Source organism: Oncorhynchus mykiss, chromosome 23, assembly GCF_057628025.1.
Source record: "Oncorhynchus mykiss isolate SJ-2025 chromosome 23, ASM5762802v1, whole genome shotgun sequence".
Taxonomy (NCBI): Eukaryota; Metazoa; Chordata; class Actinopteri; order Salmoniformes; family Salmonidae; genus Oncorhynchus; species Oncorhynchus mykiss.
Window position 1 is genome coordinate 39,608,228 of NC_143044.1, and position 13,614 is coordinate 39,621,841.

Consider the following 13,614-nt stretch of genomic DNA (forward strand, 5'->3'; position numbering starts at 1 on the left):
CCCAGTGGGTCAGAAGTTTACATACACTCAATTAGTATTTGGTAGCATTGCCTTTAAATTGTTAAACTTGAGTCAAACTTTTCGGGTAGCCTTCCACAAGCTTTCCACAATAACTTTGGTGAATTTTGGCCCATTCATCCAGACAGAGCTGGTGTAACTCAGTCAGGTTTGTAGGCCTCCTCGCTCGCACACAGATTTTAAGTTCTGCCCACAACTTTTCTATGGGATTGAAGTCAGGCCACTCCAATACCTTGACTTTGTTGTCCTTAAGCCATTTTGCCGCAACTTTGGAAGTATAATTGGGGTCATTGTCCATTTGGAAGACCCATTTGCGACCAAGCTTTAACTTTCTGACTGATGTCTTGAGATGTTGCTTCAATATATCCAAATAATTTTCCTACCTCATGATGCCATCTATTTTGTGAAGTGCACCAGTCCCTCCTGCAGCAAAGCACGACATGATGCTGCCACCCCCGTGCTTCACGGTTGCGATGGTATTCTTCGGCTAGAAATCCTCCCCCTTTCTCCTCCAAACATAAGGATGGTCATTATGTTCAAACATTTCTAATTCGATTCATCAGACAAGAGGACATTTCTCCAAAAAGTATGATCTTTGTCCCCATGTGCAGTTGCAGACCTAGTCTGGCTTTTAAATGGCGGTTTTGGAGCAGTGGCTTTTTCCTTGCTGAGTGGCCTTTCAGGTTATGTTGATATAGGACTCGTTTTACTGTGGATATAGATACTTTTGTACCTGTTTCCTCCAGCATCTTTACAAGGTCCTTTGCTGTTGTTCTGTGATTGATTTGCACATTTCGCACCAACACACATTCATCTCTAGGAGACAGAACGCATCTCCTTCCTGGGCGGTATGACGGCTGCGTGGTCCCATGGTGTTTATACTTGCATACTGTTGTCTGTACAGATTAACGTGGTAACTTCAGGCGTTTAGAAATTGCTCCCAAGGATGAACCAGACTTGTCGAGGTGTACCATTTTTTTCTGAGGTCTTAGCTGATTTCTTTTGATTGTCCCATGATGTCAAGCAAAAAGGCACTGCGTTTGAAGGTAGGCCTTGTAATACATCCACAGGTACACCTCTGGTGGACTCAAATTATGTCAATTGGGCTATTAGAATCTTCTGAAGCCATGACGTCATTTTCTGGAATTTTCCAAGCTGTTTAAAGGCACAGTCAACTTAGTGTATGTAAACTTCTGACCCACTAGAATTGTGATACAGTAAACTGTCTGTAAACAGTTGTTGGTAAAATTACTTGTGTCATGCACAAAGTAGATGTCCTAACCGACTTGCCAAAACTATAGTTTGTTGGTTGAAAAACAAGTTTTTACGACTCCAAACTAAGTGTATGTAAACTTCCGACTTCAACTGTGTATATATATATACATACACATATTTATATACATACACATACATACAGTATACATACACATATAAACACATACATATACACATACATACATATAAATACATATACATATCTTTGTATCTTTGTGAGAGGCAGAGTAGATGAACAGATGAACTCCGCATGTGTGGTTCCCAATGTGAAGTATGGAGGAGGAGGTGTGATGGTGTGGGGGTGCTTTGCTGGTGACACTTATGCAGCATGGCTACCAAAGCATTCTGCAGCGATAAGTCATCCCATCTGGCTTGCGATTAGTGGGACTACCATTTGTTTTTCAATAGGACAATGACTGAACACACCTCCAGGCTATGTAAGGGCTATTTGACCAAGAAGGAGAGTGATGGAGTGCTGCATCAGATGACCTGGCTTCCACAATCACCCAACCTCAATCCAATTGAGATGGTTTGGGATGAGTTGGACATGCTGAGGGACTGAAAAGCAGCCAACAAGTGCCCAGCATATGTGGGAACTCCTGGAAATGAGGGAACTCCTATTGGAAAAGCATTCCAGGTGAAGCTGTTTGAGAGAATGCCAAGAGTGTGCAGAGCTGTCATCAAGGCAAAGGGTGGCTACTTTGAAGAATCTAAAATATAAAATGTGTTTTGCTTTGTTTAACACTTTTTTGATTACTACAGGATTCCATATCTGTCATTTCATAGTTTTGATGTCTTCACTATTATTTTACAATGTAGAAAATAGTAAGAATAAAGAAAAACCCTTGAAAGAGTAGATGTTTCCAAACTTTTGACTGGTACTGTACATCAAACACATGGTTTGTCCATATTGTTGCTGCTACCATCTCTTATTACCGTTTCACCTGTCTTTGTGCTTGTCTCCAACCCCTCCAGGTGTCGGCCATCTTCCCCATTATCCCCAGTGTATTTATACCTGTGTTCTTTGTTTGTCTGTGGCCAGTTCGTCTTGTCTTATCAGGTCCTACCAGCGTGTTTTCCCATCTCCCTGCTTCCTCAAGTTCTGTTTCCTAGTTTCCCCGGTTCTGACCATTCTGCCTGCCCTGACCCCGAGCCTGCCTGCCGTTCTGTACTTGTCTGACTCTGACCCGTTTACGAAACTCTGCCTGTCCTGTACCTGATTGACTCTGCCCTGGATTGCGGACCTCTGACTGCCTTTGATCTATATTTTGCCATGCCTACTGTTTGGGTCAATAAACATCTGTGACTCTAGCTGTCTGCATCTGGTTCTTATCCTGAGTTCTGATAGATGTATAGCACACTGAGAGACAACAATAGGAAACCAGATGTAGAGGACGCTATGGGACAACAATAAGTCACCAGATTTGTCAACTCTCTCTCAATCTTCTCCTTTCAGTTGGTCTCTCCTTTCTCTTGTCCTCTTCATATCCTCTCCTCGCATCACCCTGAGTTTCATCTCACCTCCAGCTCTCCAACTTTCCTTCCCACTCACTATCTCTGTCTCTATCTTCCTCCTTCCCCTCTCTACTCCCCCTCTGTATGTGTGTGTGTGTGTCTGTCGTGCAGAGTAAATGAGTACTTTAGAGAGCTGACATTTGGGAAGGTAGAGAGCCTGAGGGGTTCAGCTCACTGTGGCCTTTTAGTGACGCCCCCATCCTGAGTACTGATAGGTGTGTGTGTTTGTGTGTGTCACCTACTCTGGTAGTGGCGTGCATCTGTCTATGCATTAAGATACGTGTCAGTGTGTGTGTCAAATTACATGTTGCAGACTAACAGTGAAATGCGTACTTACGGGCCTTTCCCAATAATGCAGAGAGAAAGACAATAGAGAAATAATAGAAAAGTAAAACACATAATACTGAAATACACAATGAGTAACAATACCATGGCTATATACACAGGGTACCAGTACCAAGTCAATGTGCAGGGGTACGAGGTAATTGAGGTAGATATGTACCGATAACTAGGAATAAAGTGACAGATAATGAACAGTAGCAGCTGTGCATGTGATGAGTCAAAAACCTTAGTGCAAAATAGGGTTAGTGTGTGTTTCTGTGTTTCCTACCCTGGTAGTGGTGCTGCCTCCACATGAAGATTCTGCTCCAGTGGGAGAGGACTTCAGAGACGATGGGCAGCCTGTTCCTCAAGCTCTTCAACACAGTCTTCACATTGTGGACGCTGGTGTTACGGCCCAGGTTAGCTTATGAGGATTTTGCAGGAATTGAGGAATAGGGAGGGAGAGAGAGAAGGGGTGAAGAATAATTTAAGAATAGGGAGTGGGAGAGAGAAGGGGTGAAGAAGAATTGAGGAATAGGGAGTGGGAGAGAGAAGGGGTGAAGAAGAATTGAGGAATAGGGAGTGGGAGAGAGAATGGGTGAAGAAGATTTGATGAACAGAGAGGGGGAGAGAGAAGAGGTGAACACGAATTGAAGAATAGGGAGGGGAGAGAGAAGGGGTGAAGATGAAAAGGGAGGGGGAGAAAGAAGTGCTGAAGAAGAATTGAAGAATAGGGAGGGGGAGAGAGAAGGGGTGAAGAAGAATAGGGAGGGGAGAGAGAAGGGTTGAAGAAGAATGGGGAGGGGAGAGAGAAGGGGTGAAGAAGATTTGAAGAATAGGGAGGGGGAGAGAGAAGGGGTGAAGAAGAATTGAAGAATATGGAGTGGGAGAGAGAAGGGGTGAAGAAGAATTGAAGATTAGGGAGAGAGAAGGGGTGAAGAGGAATTGAAGAATAGGGAGGGGAGAGAGAAGGGGTGAAGAAGAATTGAAGAATAGGGAGGGGAGAGAGAAGGGGTGAAGAGGAATTGAAGGATAGGGAGGGGAGAGAGAAGGGGTGAAGAATAATAGGGAGGAGAGAGAGAAGGGGTGAAGAAGAATTGAAGAATAGGGAGGAGAGAGGGAAGGGGTGAAGAAGAATTGAAGAATAGGGAGGGGAGAGAGAAGGGGTGAAGAAGAATTGAAGAATAGGGAGGAGAGAGAGAAGGGGTGAAGAAGAATTGAAGAATAGGGAGTGCGAGAGAGAAGGGGTGAAGAAGAATTGAAGAATAGGGAGGGGAGAGAGAAGGGGTGAAGAAGAATTGAAGAATAGGGAGGAGAGAGAGAAGGGGTGAAGAAGAATTGAAGAATAGGGAGGGGAGAGAGAAGGGGTGAAGAAGAATAGGGAGGGGAGAGAGAAGGGGTGAAGAAGAATTGAAGAATAGGGAGGAGAGAGGGAAGGGGTGAAGAAGAATTGAAGAATAGGGAGAGGAGAGAGAAGGGGTGAAGAAGAATTGAAGAATAGGGAGGAGAGAGAGAAGGGGTGAAGAAGAATTGAAGAATAGAGAGGGGAGAGAGAAGGGGTGAAGAAGAATAGGGAGGGGAGAGAGAAGGGTTGAAGAAGATTTGAAGATTAGGGAGTGGGAGAGAGAAGGGGTGAAGAAGAATTGAAGAAGAATAGGGAGGGGAGAGAGAAGGGGTGAAGAAGAATTGAAGAATATGGAGGGGGAGAGAGAAGGGGTGAAGAAGAATTGAAGATTAGGGAGAGAGAAGGGGTGAAGAGGAATTGAAGAATAGGGAGGGGAGAGAGAAGGGGTGAAGAAGAATTGAAGAATAGGGAGGGGAGAGAGAAGGGGTGAAGAGGAATTGAAGGATAGGGAGGGGAGAGAGAAGGGGTGAAGAATAATAGGGAGGAGAGAGAGAAGGGGTGAAGAAGAATTGAAGAATAGGGAGGAGAGAGGGAAGGGGTGAAGAAGAATTGAAGAATAGGGAGGGGAGAGAGAAGGGGTGAAGAAGAATTGAAGAATAGGGAGGAGAGAGAGAAGGGGTGAAGAAGAATTGAAGAATAGGGAGTGCGAGAGAGAAGGGGTGAAGAAGAATTGAAGAATAGGGAGGGGAGAGAGAAGGGGTGAAGAAGAATTGAAGAATAGGGAGGAGAGAGAGAAGGGGTGAAGAAGAATTGAAGAATAGGGAGGGGAGAGAGAAGGGGTGAAGAAGAATAGGGAGGGGAGAGAGAAGGGGTGAAGAAGAATTGAAGAATAGGGAGGAGAGAGGGAAGGGGTGAAGAAGAATTGAAGAATAGGGAGAGGAGAGAGAAGGGGTGAAGAAGAATTGAAGAATAGGGAGGAGAGAGAGAAGGGGTGAAGAAGAATTGAAGAATAGAGAGGGGAGAGAGAAGGGGTGAAGAAAAATAGGGAGGGGAGAGAGAAGGGTTGAAGAAGATTTGAAGATTAGGGAGTGGGAGAGAGAAGGGGTGAAGAAGAATTGAAGAAGAATAGGGAGGGGAGAGAGAAGGGGTGAAGAAGAATTGAAGAATATGGAGGGGGAGAGAGAAGGGGTGAAGAAGAATTGAAGAATAGGGAGGGGAGAGAGAAGGGGTGAAGAAGAATTGAAGAATAGGGAGGGGAGAGAGAAGGGGTGAAAAATAATTGAAGAATAGGGAGGAGAGAGAGAAGGGGTGAAGAAGAATTGAAGAATAGGGAGGAGAGAGAGAAGGGGTGAAGAAGAATTGAAGAATAGGGAGGGGAGAGAGAAGGGGTGAAGAAGAATTGAAGAATATGGAGGGGAGAGAGAAGGGGTGAAGAAGAATTGAAGAATAGGGAAGGGAGAGAGAAGGGGTGAAGAAGATTTGAAGAATAAGGAGGGGGCGAGAGAAGGGGTGAAGAAGAATTGAAGAATAGGGAGAAGAGAGAGAAGGGGTGAAGAAGAATTGAAGAATGGGGAGGGGAGAGAGAAGGGGTGAAGAAGAATGGAAGAAAGGGGGGGAGAGAGAAGGGGTGAAAAATAATTGAAGAATAGGGAGGAGAGAGAGAAGGGTTGAAGAATAATTGAAGAATAGGGAGGAGAGAGAGAAGAGGTGAAGAATAATTGAAGAATAGGGAGGGGAGAGAGAAGGGGTGAAGAAGAATTGAAGAATAGGGAGGGGAAAGAGAAGGGTTGAAGAAGAATAGGGAGGGGGGAGAGAGGGGGTGAAGAAGAATTGAAGAATAGGGAGGGGAGTGAGAAGGGGTGAAGAAGAATGGGGAGGGGAGAGAGAAGGGGTGAAGAAGAGTTGATGAATAGGGAGGGGAGAGAGAAGGTGTTATGGTGAGTGAATGAGGACCCAAAAGCGAACTAACTTAAACAGAGCTTCTTTAATAACCAAACATAGGTAGGCTCAGATAGACCGGCAGATTCCGACAGGACAGGACAAGGTTACAGCAAACTTGACGATAGTCTGGCTCAGGCATGAAACACAACAAACAAGAATCCGACAAGGACAGGAACAGAAACAGAGAGAGATATAGGGACCTAATCAGAGGGAAAAAGGGAACAGGTGGGAAACGGGGTGAATGGGTAGTCAGAGGAGACAAGGAACAGCTGGGGGAAAGCGGGGGAGAAAAGGTAACCTAACAACGACCAGCAGAGGGAGACAGGGTGAAGGGAAAGGACAGAGACAAGACACAACATGACAGTACATGACAGTACCCCCCCACTCACCGAGCGCCTCCTGGCGCACTCGAGGAGGAAACCTGGCGGCAACGGAGGAAATCCTCGATCAGCGCACGGTCCAGCACGTCCCGAGAGGGAACCCAACTCCTCTCCTCAGGACCGTACCCCTCCCAATCTACGAGGTACTGGTGACCACGGCCCCGAGGACGCATGTCCAAAATTCTACGGACCCTGTAGATGGGTGCGCCCTCGACAAGGATGGGGGGGGGGGGGGGAAGACGAGCGGGGGCGCGAAGGACGGGCTTGATGCAGGAGACATGGAAGACCGGGTGGACGCGACGAAGGTATCGCGGAAGAAGAAGTCGAACTGCGACAGGATTAATGACCCGAGAAATACGGAACGGACCAATGAACCGCGGGGTCAACTTGCGAGAAGCCGTCTTAAGGGGAAGGTTCTGAGTGGAGAGCCAAACTCTCTGACCGCGACAATATCTAGGACTCTTAGTTCTACGCTTATTAGCAGCCCTCACAGTCTGCGCCCTATAACGGCAAAGTGCAGACCTGACCCTCTTCCAGGTGCGCTCGCAACGTTGGACAAAAGCCTGAGCGGAGGGGACGCTGGACTCGGCGAACTGAGATGAGAACAGCGGAGGCTGGTACCCGAGGCTACTCTGAAAAGGAGATAGCCCGGTCGCAGACGAAGGAAGCGAGTTGTGGGCGTATTCTGCCCAGGGGAGCTGTTCTGACCAAGACGCAGGGTTACGAAAAGAAAGACTGCGTAAGATGCGACCAATAGTCTGATTGGCCCGTTCTGCTTGACCGTTAGACTGGGGGTGAAAGCCGGAAGAGAGACTGACGGAAGCCCCAATCAAACGGCAAAACTCCCTCCAAAATTGAGACGTGAATTGCGGACCTCTGTCCGAAACGACGTCTGACGGAAGGCCATGAATTCTGAAAACATTCTCGATGATGATTTGTGCCGTCTCTTTAGCAGAAGGAAGCTTAGCAAGGGGAATGAAATGAGCCGCCTTAGAGAACCTATCGACAACCGTAAGAATAACAGTCTTCCCCGCTGACGAAGGCAGTCCGGTGACAAAATCTAAGGCGATGTGAGACCACGGTCGAGAGGGAATAGGAAGCGGCCTGAGACGGCCGGCAGGAGGAGAGTTACCGGACTTAGTCTGCGCGCAGACCGAACAAGCAGCCACGAAACGACGCGTGTCATGCTCCCGGGTGGGCCACCAAAAACGCTGGCGAATGGAAGCAAGCGTACCCCGAACGCCAGGGTGGCCGGCTAACTTGGCAGAGTGAGCCCACTGAAGAACGGCCAGACGAGTAGGAACGGGAACGAAAAGAAGGTTCCTAGGACAAGCGCGCGGCGACGGAGTGTGAGTGAGCGCTTGTTTTACCTGCCTCTCAATTCCCCAGACAGTCAACCCGACAACACGCCCCTCAGGGAGAATCCCCTCGGGGTCAGTGGAGGCTACTGAAGAACTGAAGAGACGAGACAAAGCATCAGGCTTGGTGTTCTTAGAGCCCGGACGATAAGAAATCACGAACTCGAAACGAGCGAAAAACAGCGCCCAACGCGCCTGACGCGCATTAAGTCGTTTGGCAGAACGGATGTACTCAAGGTTCCTATGGTCAGTCCAAACGACAAAAGGAACGGTCGCCCCCTCCAACCACTGTCGCCATTCGCCTAGGGCTAACCGGATGGCGAGCAGTTCGCGGTTACCCACATCATAGTTACGTTCCGACGGCGACAGGCGATGAGAAAAATACGCGCATGGGTGGACCTTGTCGTCAGAGAGGGAGCGCTGAGAAAGGATGGCTCCCACGCCCACCTCTGACGCGTCAACCTCGACAACGAACTGTCTAGAGACGTCAGGTGTAACAAGGATAGGAGCGGATGTAAAACGATTCTTGAGGAGATCAAAAGCTCCCTGGGCGGAAACGGACCACTTAAAGCACGTCTTGACAGAAGTAAGGGCTGTGAGAGGAGCTGCCACCTGACCGAAATTACGGATGAAACGACGATAGAAGTTCGCGAAGCCGAGAAAGCGCTGCAGCTCGACGCGTGACTTAGGGACGGGCCAATCAATGACAGCTTGGACCTTAGCGGGATCCATCTTAATGCCTTCAGCGGAAATAACAGAACCGAGAAATGTGACGGAGGAGGCATGAAAAGTGCACTTCTCAGCCTTCACAAAAAGACAATTCTCTAAAAGGCGCTGGAGGACACGTCGAACGTGCTGAACATGAATCTGGAGTGACGGTGAAAAAATCAGGATATCGTCAAGGTAAACGAAAACAAAGATGTTCAGCATGTCTCTCAGGACATCATTGACTAATGCCTGAAAGACAGCTGGAGCGTTAGCGAGGCCGAAAGGAAGAACCCGGTATTCAAAGTGCCCTAACGGAGTGTTAAACGCCGTCTTCCACTCGTCCCCCTCCCTGATGCGCACGAGATGGTAAGCGTTACGAAGGTCCAACTTAGTGAAAAACCTGGCTCCCTGCAGGATCTCGAAGGCTGAAGACATAAGAGGAAGCGGATAATGATTCTTCACTGTTATGTCATTCAGCCCTCGATAATCTATGCAGGGGCGCAGAGACCCGTCCTTCTTCTTGACAAAAAAAAACCCCGCTCCGGCGGGAGAGGAGGAGGGGACTATGGTACCGGCGTCAAGAGCTACAGACAAATAATCTTCGAGAGCCTTACGTTCGGGAGCCGACAGAGAGTATAGTCTACCCCGGGGGGGGGTGGTTCCCGGAAGGAGATCAATACTACAATCATACGACCGGTGTGGAGGAAGAGAGGTGGCCCTGGACCGACTGAACACCGTGCGCAGATCGTGATATTCCTCCGGCACCCCTGTCAAATCACCAGGCTCCTCCTGTGAAGAAGAGACAGAGGAAACAGGAGGGATAGCAGACATTAAACATTTCACATGACAAGAGACGTTCCAGGAGAGGATAGAATTACTAGACCAATTAATGGAAGGATTATGACAAACTAGCCAGGGATGGCCCAAAACAACAGGTGTAAAAGGTGAACGAAAAATTAAAAAAGAAATGGTTTCACTATGATTACCAGAAACAGTGAGGGTTAAAGGTAGCGTCTCACGCTGACTCCTGGGGAGAGGACTACCATCCAGGGCGAACAAGGCCGTGGGCTCCTTTAACTGTCTGAGAGGAATGTCATGTTCCCGAGCCCAGGTCTCGTCCATAAAACAGCCCTCCGCCCCAGAGTCTATTAAGGCACTGCAGGAAGCTGACGAACCGGTCCAGCGTAGATGGACCGACAAGGTAGTGCAGGATCTTGAAGGAGAGACAGGAGTAGTAGCGCTCACCAGTAGCCCTCCGCTTACTGACGAGCTCTGGCCTCTTACTGGACATGAAGTGACAAAATGACCAGCGGAACCGCAATAGAGACAGAGGCGGTTGGTGATTCTCCGTTCCCTCTCCTTAGTCGAGATGCGGATACCTCCCAGCTGCATGGGCTCAGCACCCGAGCCGGCAGAGGAAGATGGTAGTGATGCGGAGAGGGAGGCGACGGAGAGCGCGAGCTCCTTTCCACGAGCTCGGTGACGAAGATCAACCCGTCGCTCAATGCGAATAGCGAGTTCAATCAAGGAATCCACGCTGGAAGGAACCTCCCGGGAGAGAATCTCATCCTTTACCTCTGCGCGGAAACCCTCCAGAAGATGAGCGAGCAAGGCCGGCTCGTTCCAGCCACTGGAGACAGCAAGAGTGCGAAACTCAATAGAGTAGTCTGTTATGGATCGATTGCCTTGACATAGGGAAGACAGGGCCCTGGAAGCCTCCTCCCCAAAAACAGATCGATCAAAAACCCGTATCATCTCCTCCTTAAAGTCCTGATACTGGTTAGTACACTCAGCCCTTGCCTCCCAGATTGCCGTGCCCCACTCACGAGCCTGTCCAATAAGGAGAGATATGACGTAGGCGACACGAGCAGTGCTCCTGGAGTAAGTGTTGGGCTGGAGAGAAAACACAATATCACACTGGGTGAGGAACGAGCGGCATTCAGTGGGCTCCCCAGAGTAACACGGCGGGTTATTGATTCTGGGCTCCGGAGATTCGAAAGCCCTGGAAGTGGCCGGTGGATCGAGGCGGAGATGGTGAACCTGTTCTGTGAGGTTGGAGACTTGGGTGGCCAGGGTCTCAACGGCATGTCGAGCAGCAGACACTTCCTGCTCGTGTCTGCCTAGCATCGCTCCCTGGATCCCGACGGCTGAGTGGAGAGGATCCGAAGTCGCTGGGTCCATTCTTGGTCGGATTCTTCTGTTATGGTGAGTGAATGAGGACCCAAAAGCGAACTTAAACAGAGCTTCTTTAATAACCAAACATAGGTAGGCTCAGATAGACCGGCAGATTCCGACAGGACAGGACAAGGTTACAGCAAACTTGACGATAGTCTGGCTCAGGCATGAAACACAACAAACAAGAATCCGACAAGGACAGGAACAGAAACAGAGAGAGATATAGGGACCTAATCAGAGGGAAAAAGGGAACAGGTGGGAAACGGGGTGAATGGGTAGTCAGAGGAGACAAGGAACAGCTGGGGGAAAGCGGGGGAGAAAAGGTAACCTAACAACGACCAGCAGAGGGAGACAGGGTGAAGGGAAAGGACAGAGACAAGACACAACATGACAGTACATGACAGAAGGGGTGAAGAAGAATTGAAGAATAGGGAGGGGAGAGAGAAGGGGTGAAAAATAATTGAAGAATAGGGAGGAGAGAGAGAAGGGGTGAAGGAGATTTGAAGATTAGGGAGGAGAGAGAGAAGGGGTGAAGAAGAATTTAAGAATAGGGAGGGGAGAGAGAAGGGGTGAAGAAGAATTGAAGAATAGGGAGGGGAGAGATAAGGGGTGAAGAAGAATTGGGAGGGGAGAGAGAAGGGGTGAAGAATAATTGATGAATAGGGAGGGGGAGAGAGAAGGGGTGAAGAAGAATTGAAGAATAGGGATGGGAGAGAGAAGGGGTGAAGAAGAATAGGGAGGGGAGAGAGAAGGGGTGAAGAAGAATTGAAGAATAGGGATGGGAGAGAGAAGGGGTGAAGAAGAATAGGGAGGGGAGAGAGAAGGGGTGAAGAAGAATAGGGAGGGGAGAGAGAAGGGGTGAAGAAGAATTGAAGATTAGGGAGGGGAGAGAGAAGTTGTGAAGAAGAATTGAAGAAAAGGGAGTCGAGAACCATGATGACAGGAAACGATTGGGAAAGAGAAAATGTGCCAGGTGGAGAGAGAGGTGGTTGACAGAGAAAAAGAAGAGAATGGTAGAAAAGAGGGAGGGATGGAGAGAAATAAAAGAGGGATGACAGTTGGCAGAGTTTTTGCTCTTTCTCTATGACAGTAGAAAAGGTAGTGTGTCCAGGCCAATTCCAAAGTCATTAGCCCTCTGTACTACAGGCTAACAATGACTATTGGAAAATCTTTATCTGAAATTAGGTCCGAGAAGCCAGCAACTGATAGATGGATCTTATCTTATCAACTATCTACCTTAAGGGAGCGTCATATTAAGGCAAGGGCTGGTGGCAGAGCCATAAAATCATATTACTTTAATGGCTAATCACTTCTTTCAAACATAAATAAAGACCTAAAATAATACACTAGATTGGGTCTCTCCATTCTGAAGGGTCTACACCTGGAAATTAAATGGCATTGAGCTGTTAGAATCTGTGCATGATGATCAATATACAGTGCCTTGCGAAAGTATTCGGCCCCCTTGAACTTTGCGACCTTTTGCCACATTTCAGGCTTCAAACATAAAGATATAAAACTGTATTTTTTTGTGAAGAATCAACAACAAGTGGGACACAATCATGAAGTGGAACGACATTTATTGGATATTTCAAACTTTTTGAACAAATCAAAAACTGAAAAATTGGGCGTGCAAAATTATTCAGCCCCTTTACTTTCAGTGCAGCAAACTCTCTCCAGAAGTTCAGTGAGGATCTCTGAATGATCCAATGTTGACCTAAATGACTAATGATGATAAATACAATCCACCTGTGTGTAATCAAGTCTCCGTATAAATGCACCTGCACTGTGATAGTCTCAGAGGTCCGTTAAAAGCGCAGAGAGCATAATGAAGAACAAGGAACACACCAGGCAGGTCCGAGATACTGTTGTGAAGAAATTTAAAGCCGGATTTGGATACAAAAAGATTTCCCAAGCTTTAAACATTTCAAGGAGCACTGTGCAAGCGATAATATTGAAATGGAAGGAGTATCAGACCACTGCAAATCAACCAAGACCTGGCCGTCCCTCTAAACTTTCAGCTCATACAAGGAGAAGACTGATCAGAGATGCAGCCAAGAGGCCCATGATCACTCTGGATGAACTGCAGAGATCTACAGCTGAGGTGGGAGACTCTGTCCATAGGACAACAATCAGTCGTATATTGCACAACTCTGGCCTTTATGGAAGAGTGGCAAGAAGAAAGCCATTTCTTAAAGATATCCATAAAAAGTGTTGTTTAAAGTTTGCCACAAGCCACCTGGGAGACACACCAAACATGTGGAAGAAGGTGCTCTGGTCAGATGAAACCAAAATTGAACTTTTTGGCAACAATGCAAAACGTTATGTTTGGCGTAAAAGCAACACAGCTGAACACACCATCCCCACTGTCAAACATGGTGGTGGCAGCATCATGGTTTGGGCCTGCTTTTCTTCAGCAGGGACAGGGAAGATGGTTAAAATTGATGGGAAGATGGATGGAGCCAAATACAGGACCATTCTGGAAGAAAACCTGATGGAGTCTGCAAAAGACCTGAGACTGGGACGGAGATTTGTCTTCCAACAAGACAATGATCCAAAACATAAAGCAAAATCTACAATG

At 47.7% G+C, this 13,614-nt stretch overlaps 1 pseudogene; it reads right to left on the minus strand.

Annotated features, from left to right (window-relative positions):
• LOC110503135 (transformation/transcription domain-associated protein-like) overlaps positions 1-13,614 on the minus strand; it is a 173,307-nt pseudogene that overhangs the window by 87,162 nt on the left and 72,531 nt on the right.